Raw genomic sequence first — 6,265 nt, forward strand, 5'->3', positions numbered from 1 at the left:
GCGCGCTCCACAACACTCTGTCCTTGTGGGTTATAGGGTATTCCATGTATCAAGTGAATGTCAAGTTGTTGTAGGAAGGCTTTAAAGGGTTGTGAGGTGTAGGCTGGACCATTATCTGTCTTTAACTGGCGTGGCTTTCTCCATGCCGCAAAAGCCTGTAGGCAATGGGCGATAACATCTCTGGATTTTTCCCCCGTATGCACTGAGGCGAAAATTATTCCAGAGCAGGTATCTACAGAGACATGAACATATCTTAACTTTCCAAATTCTGAAACATGTGTGACATCCATTTGCCATATATGATTAGGTAACAGACCCTTAGGATTAACCCCTAAGGACGGTGCAGGTAGTAAAGTCACGCAATTTCTGCAGGAGACTACTATGTCCTGTGCCTGTGCTTTTGTTATGTTAAATTTGAGGCGAAGAGTTAAAGCTTTCACATGGAACAGCTTATGATAATGTCTCGCCTGTTGCACCAGGTCCTCAATGGCAAAGACAAATTCTCCTCTGGTTAAGGAGTCTGGTAACCGATTACCTTGTGTCAGGGGGCCTGGTAAGGTTGTATGAGCTCTTCTGTGGCCAACATAAAATGGAGCCTTCCTGTCCCAAACTAATGTTTGGATTTCTTGTAATGCCTTAGAGATAGTAGACCTGGCATTAATAGAACCCACATTTTCAATGAAAGAGACAGCTTGCACCACATATCTACTATCTGATAAAATGTTGAAGGGTTCTTGATGAAACATTTGAAATGCTTTTATCACTGTGAGCAGCTCGGTTTCTTGGGGAGAGGAGCTTTGAAATAGGAAGGTCCAACTCTCTTCTTTGGTAACTATAGCTCCTACTCCTTGCTTAGATCCATCAGTGAATATAAGCCTTACATTACTGAGGGGTTTATGGTGAGTGATCCTATGGTATATGATTGGATTGGATAAACTGAACTGTAGCCATGGATGTGATGGGTAGTGGTTATCAAATTGAGCGCACGTTATAGTTATCAAAATGGCCCAGTCATCATCACAGGCTGCTAGGCACTTTATTTGTTCCTGCGTATATGGTGTTATTATAGTATCTGGTTGTTTACCAAACGCTGCTATACTAAGTTTAATCCCTTTAAGTATAATTTGTGCAACGGCGCTTGGGTACCAAGGCAAGACCTTCCCTGGAGAGTGGGCCAAACTAACCCATGATATGGGGCCAGATTGCCAAAAAACTGCAGTGGGAGCTCGTTTTTCGGCAAGGACATAAAATAGCAAAGGTTTGGAATAGTCAATTCTGTCTATCTGAGCAGCTTCTAGCCTTTTCTGGATCAGATTGATGGCTGCTTTTGCCCCCTCAGTCAACTGACGAGGAGAGGTGAGGTTAGGGTCTCCTTTAAGTGTCTCAAATAAGGGTGACAATTCCTGATCAGTGAGTTTTAGATAGGGCCTGATCCAATTGATATCTCCTAACAATTTTTGAAAATCATTTAATGTGTTTAGTTGATCCGTCCGCAGGGTTATCTTTAAAGGTCTGACTTTAGTATTCTCTAACCTAGTTCCCAAATACTCTTTAATGGGCGTCATTTGGACCTTTTCTGGTGCTATGTGTAATCCGAATCTCTCAAAATGTTTGAAAAGAAAGGAAAGGGCCTTCTCAATATATTGTTCTTCTTTATGGCACAGCAAAATATCATCCATATAATGATACACAATGAGTGGGGGAAATTGTGTTCTCACCTCCTTCAGGGCTTGATCTACATATAATTGTTCACATTGTAGGGATGTTGGCCATGCCCTGAGGCAATACCAACCATTCATAGCGTTGATATGGACTAGAATGACTAATGGTAGGTACTGTGAAAGCAAAACGTTGGGTGTCCTCGGGGTGCAATGGGATGGAAAAGAAACAATCTTTAACATCGATTACCACGAGGGCCAACCAGAGGGCAGGGCTGAGACTAAAGGCAGCCCCAGCTGTACTGCTCCCATGGCCACCATCCTTTCATTAACAGCTCGTAAGTCATGTAACAATTGCCACTTCCCCGACTTCTTTTTAATCACAAAAATAGGCGTATTCCATGGTGATGTGGAGGGCCAAATATGCCCAGCGGCAAGTTGCTCTTTTATCAACGTGTGGGCAGCTTCACGTTTTTCTTTAGGCAGGGGCCACTGAGAAACCCACACGGGTTTACTGTTTTCCCATTGAATTTTTAGAGGTTCAGTGTCCCCTAAGAAAAGCCCAGCCCCAGCCCACCTATTCTTTGAGAGAAGTAATTAGTCAAGGGAATAGGTTCAGGAGTGCCCTGCAGCTGTTTCCCTAGGCCTCCCGTTCCAGGATAACCAGACTTAGTCACTAAGGCTTGAGCTTCCTCACTATAGAATAATTCTGTAGTCAACTTCAGGTTCATTTGGGCCAAAACATCCCGTCCCCACAATGAAATGGGAATCTTAAGGACATATGGCTGCACAAGTCCATGGTGGCCTTCATCATCCTTCCATGGCAGTGTAGCTGCACTGCACATGGGGCTATGAGCAATCCCTAATCCTCGAAGTGTTTGATCAGCCTTTTGCACAGGCCAATCCTTAGGCCAATCAGCTTCATTGATGATGCTGCGATCTGCTCCAGTGTCTAATAAGCCTATGAATTTCTTGCCTCTTATCCAAAGAGAGTAAAGGGGTCTATTTTCCATGCCTAGTGTGATGCATGCTAGAGGAGCTCCAGATAAACCGAGCCCCTTTTGTTCCCGCGTAACCTCATGGCTTCCAAAAAGCTTGTGACAACTAGGCGATACCAGGATTTGAGCTATCTTATCACCTGGACTAATAGCTGTAATTCCACGTGGGGAAGATACCAGGATTTTCACCGTTCCTTTATAATCAGCATCTATAACTCCGGGGTGAACAATGAGTCCTGATAACGCCATGGAGCTCCGTCCTAACAAGAGGCCCACGGTGTCCTCAGGTAATGGACCCTTAAAATCTGATTCGACTACCTGGATCCCCATCTCTGGAGTCAATATGAGTCTGGTGGTGGCACGGATGTCCATTACTGCACTCCCTATTGTGGCTCGCCTTGGCTCGTCGGCGGATAATGCGAGCGAGCCACCTGTTGGAGCACCCCATACATTTGAGGGCCCTGGGGTGTGGGGCCCCCCTTCCCGTTTTTTGACCCTCTTGGAAGCAGAGAGTTTCCTCATATATCCCTTATTGAGCGGCATTCATTTGCCCAGTGGGCACCTCTCCCACATCTTGGGCAGATACCTGGTTTTTTAGACTCCTGATAAGACACCTTTATCTCGGGGCACTCACGCTTAAGGTGTCCTGGCTCCTTGCAGTAATAACAAACTCCAGGAATACCCCTATGTTTATATTGTTGAGCTCCCTGTAATCCTTGTAAACCTTGAGTGATAGCTGCAGCCATAACCTGCCCTTGAATAACACTGTCATTGATATCCCTGCAAACTTTAATATATGTACTCAAGTCTTTGCTTTTCCAAGGTCTGATGGCTTCTTTACAGCACTTATGAGCTTGCTCATAAGCCAGCTGTTTTATCAATGGCATGGCTGCCTCTACCTCCCCAAATATTCGACCAGCTGTTTGCATCAGCCTCGCTACAAAATCAGCATATGCCTCATTTGGTCCTTGTATTACCTTAGACAGCTGACCCTGTAAATCCCCACTGCCTTGAATTGTTTTCCATGCTTTAGTGGCTGCCGCGGCTATTTGCAGATACACCGCAGGGTTGTATTGTATTTGGGCCTGCTTTCCCATGTACGGTCCCATTCCCATTAACATTTCTAGGTCCCACTGAGGATTTCCAGCCGCTGCATTACGGCGGGCAGTGTCCTGTGAGTGTTCTTGCCAGGCTGTTTTCCATACTAGATATTGCCCTCCTGACAAGGTTGCGCGGGCTAGATCACCCCAGTCTTCAGGGACTAAGTTCATTCCTGCTATGGTCTCCAACAAAGATACCCTAAAGGCTGCCTGAGGGCCATACTGAATAACTGCTTCCTTTAATTGCTTAACTAGTTTAAAATCAAGAGGCTGATGATACCGCTGGTTGTTTTGGTCCTCTAAAACTGGAAAGGCAGAGGTCAGGTCATGATCTCTCCAGCTCGAAACCCTGCCACTACTGCATGTGGTGCAGCAGCTACAAGCTCCTTGGCACGCCATAGGATTATACGGCAGAGGGGCACTAGGCGTTGCTGGAGTCGACAGTTTCAACTGTTCAAACTTGGAGTGCATTTTATGGTCTAACTCTTCCCCTGACATTTCTTCTTCCTCTTCACTAGAACTACCCCCCTCTGAGGCACAAGAAGACCGCTCCTCTTTCACTTCCTCCAATGCCTCTGCTCCCTCTTGTAGAGCTGATACACATTTGGGTTCAGACCCCACCAGGCATCCCCGGACTAAGGCCCATATTGCCAGGGTCCCGGGTGGCAAAGGCGCTTTATTGTCCTGTCTCTTCAAATCCTCTCCTAAGTGGTCCCATTGAGGTATGTTTAGCAAGCCTTCATCTAGGAACCATGGAGCCACCTTTTCCACTGTATTCAAAAAGGCCCGAGCAGTTTTTGCTTTTAGTGGAGTTCCATTGGCTTTCAGCAGGTCTTTTAAAGACCCTTCCAACCGCTCTTTAGATACTTCAAATCCCATTATGAACACACAGACAACAGACGCGGACGTTAAGGACACTAACTAACACATTGACTTTTTACGCGCATATACTTCAGTCGACCTTTACTCCCCGCTTTACCACGGAAGAAAATCCCGGCTCTATGGCCGCCCCGCTTCTTATTGCGTTCTTGTACAAGATTCCCACCAGTTTAATCGTGGTCCCTTAAGAAAATCCCGGCTCTATGGCCGCCCACTTCTTGTTGTGGTCTTGTACAAGATTCCCACCACTTTGATCGTGGTCTCTTCCCCGCTTACCTGCGGTTTTTCTCCTTGCAAGTTTTACTTACTTGTTAACTATTCCCGGGTCTCAGCACCATTTGTCGCCCTCGGCCCGCAAGAACGACAACCAGCCTGGCATGGTGTTAATGCTTTGTCTCTTTATTTCGACAACTTTCTTAGCTTATATGTGTCAGGGTGACCAATAAGGGGCCAAACAATGGGGAGAGCCAATGAGAGTCCTGTTACTATGCTGATTAAATTTGAAACAGCCAATGACTATGTTCTCCTTTAGGTGGGCTTCACCAGAAAGTTCGGTGTTCGCTTGCAGCGTATTTTGCCGGCAGTGAACCAAGCACCATCGTGTAATGGTGGGGACTTCCCTGGCTGGAGGCGGTCCCCGACAAATCTAGATATTAAAGTCTGTACTACCGCTTTCGAGTCACCTTAATTACAATTCCTGATCAGCTGTCCTCTAGTTCTATGCATTCGGCCTGCAATCACCTCGCCACTAACCATAACCCGAGTTCGGGTTTGCAGAATTCTCTCCCAAGACCATGGCTCATATGCTCTCCATGATGGGGTCTCTGCAGCCACACCAGAGCACTGTGCCTGCCATCCCCAAGGAAAATGTGGGTATCGCATTTGCTCAAACGCTCCAGGCTGCAAGGCTCTTGAGCCCATCTTAATATTGGAGGCTGGGCGGGACACAATGAGCGTCTGAAACACCATGATCACCTCCATTGAGGCAGACACTGAAGTCAATGGTCCTGAGTCAGAAGATTGAAACTGACATGCCCGTAGGACCTCATTGGAATTCTAGATTAGGTTTTCAGTCGTCTATCCTCAGAAGCCTGTTCTGGAATACCAACTTCGGATACAACATGTGGTCCCTCAGCCACACAACAGAGCATCTCCAGTCCCTAGAAGGAAACTGTCCTTCGACCTGTGTCAAACCCTCAAGGTGCGAGAATCCTGCATGGCCCCTTAGCCACCAGCACATTCCACGATCTCCCTGGTAACAAACTAGCATTGAGACCCATCAGCAAAAAATTCCATGTAAAGTCCAGTGAATCCTTCAGCCACATCACAGCATTCTGCTATCCCCATAGAAAGAAGAAGTACCTGGTGAGTCTTTCCTGAAACCCCACTTGAGGATCAATCTGTTTGGCCCTTGAGGGGACCCCGGTTTATATGCTGCTTTTGCCACTAGTGCTTTGTCTGACAGAGAATGAGCCCCTACCTAGTGCCCTCCTCCCAGAGAGCAAGGCCCATATCCAGCATGTGATCCTGGTCATGGCTCAAGTCCATAATCTCTACCCATCCTTGTTATTCAGGCATTTCTCCCCAGTCCTTTCCTGGAATCCCTGCAAATGGGGGTGTTAGGGTCCAT

This window comes from Neovison vison, unplaced genomic scaffold (assembly GCF_020171115.1).
Source record: "Neovison vison isolate M4711 unplaced genomic scaffold, ASM_NN_V1 Scaffold_094, whole genome shotgun sequence".
Lineage (NCBI taxonomy): Eukaryota > Metazoa > Chordata > Mammalia > Carnivora > Mustelidae > Neogale > Neogale vison.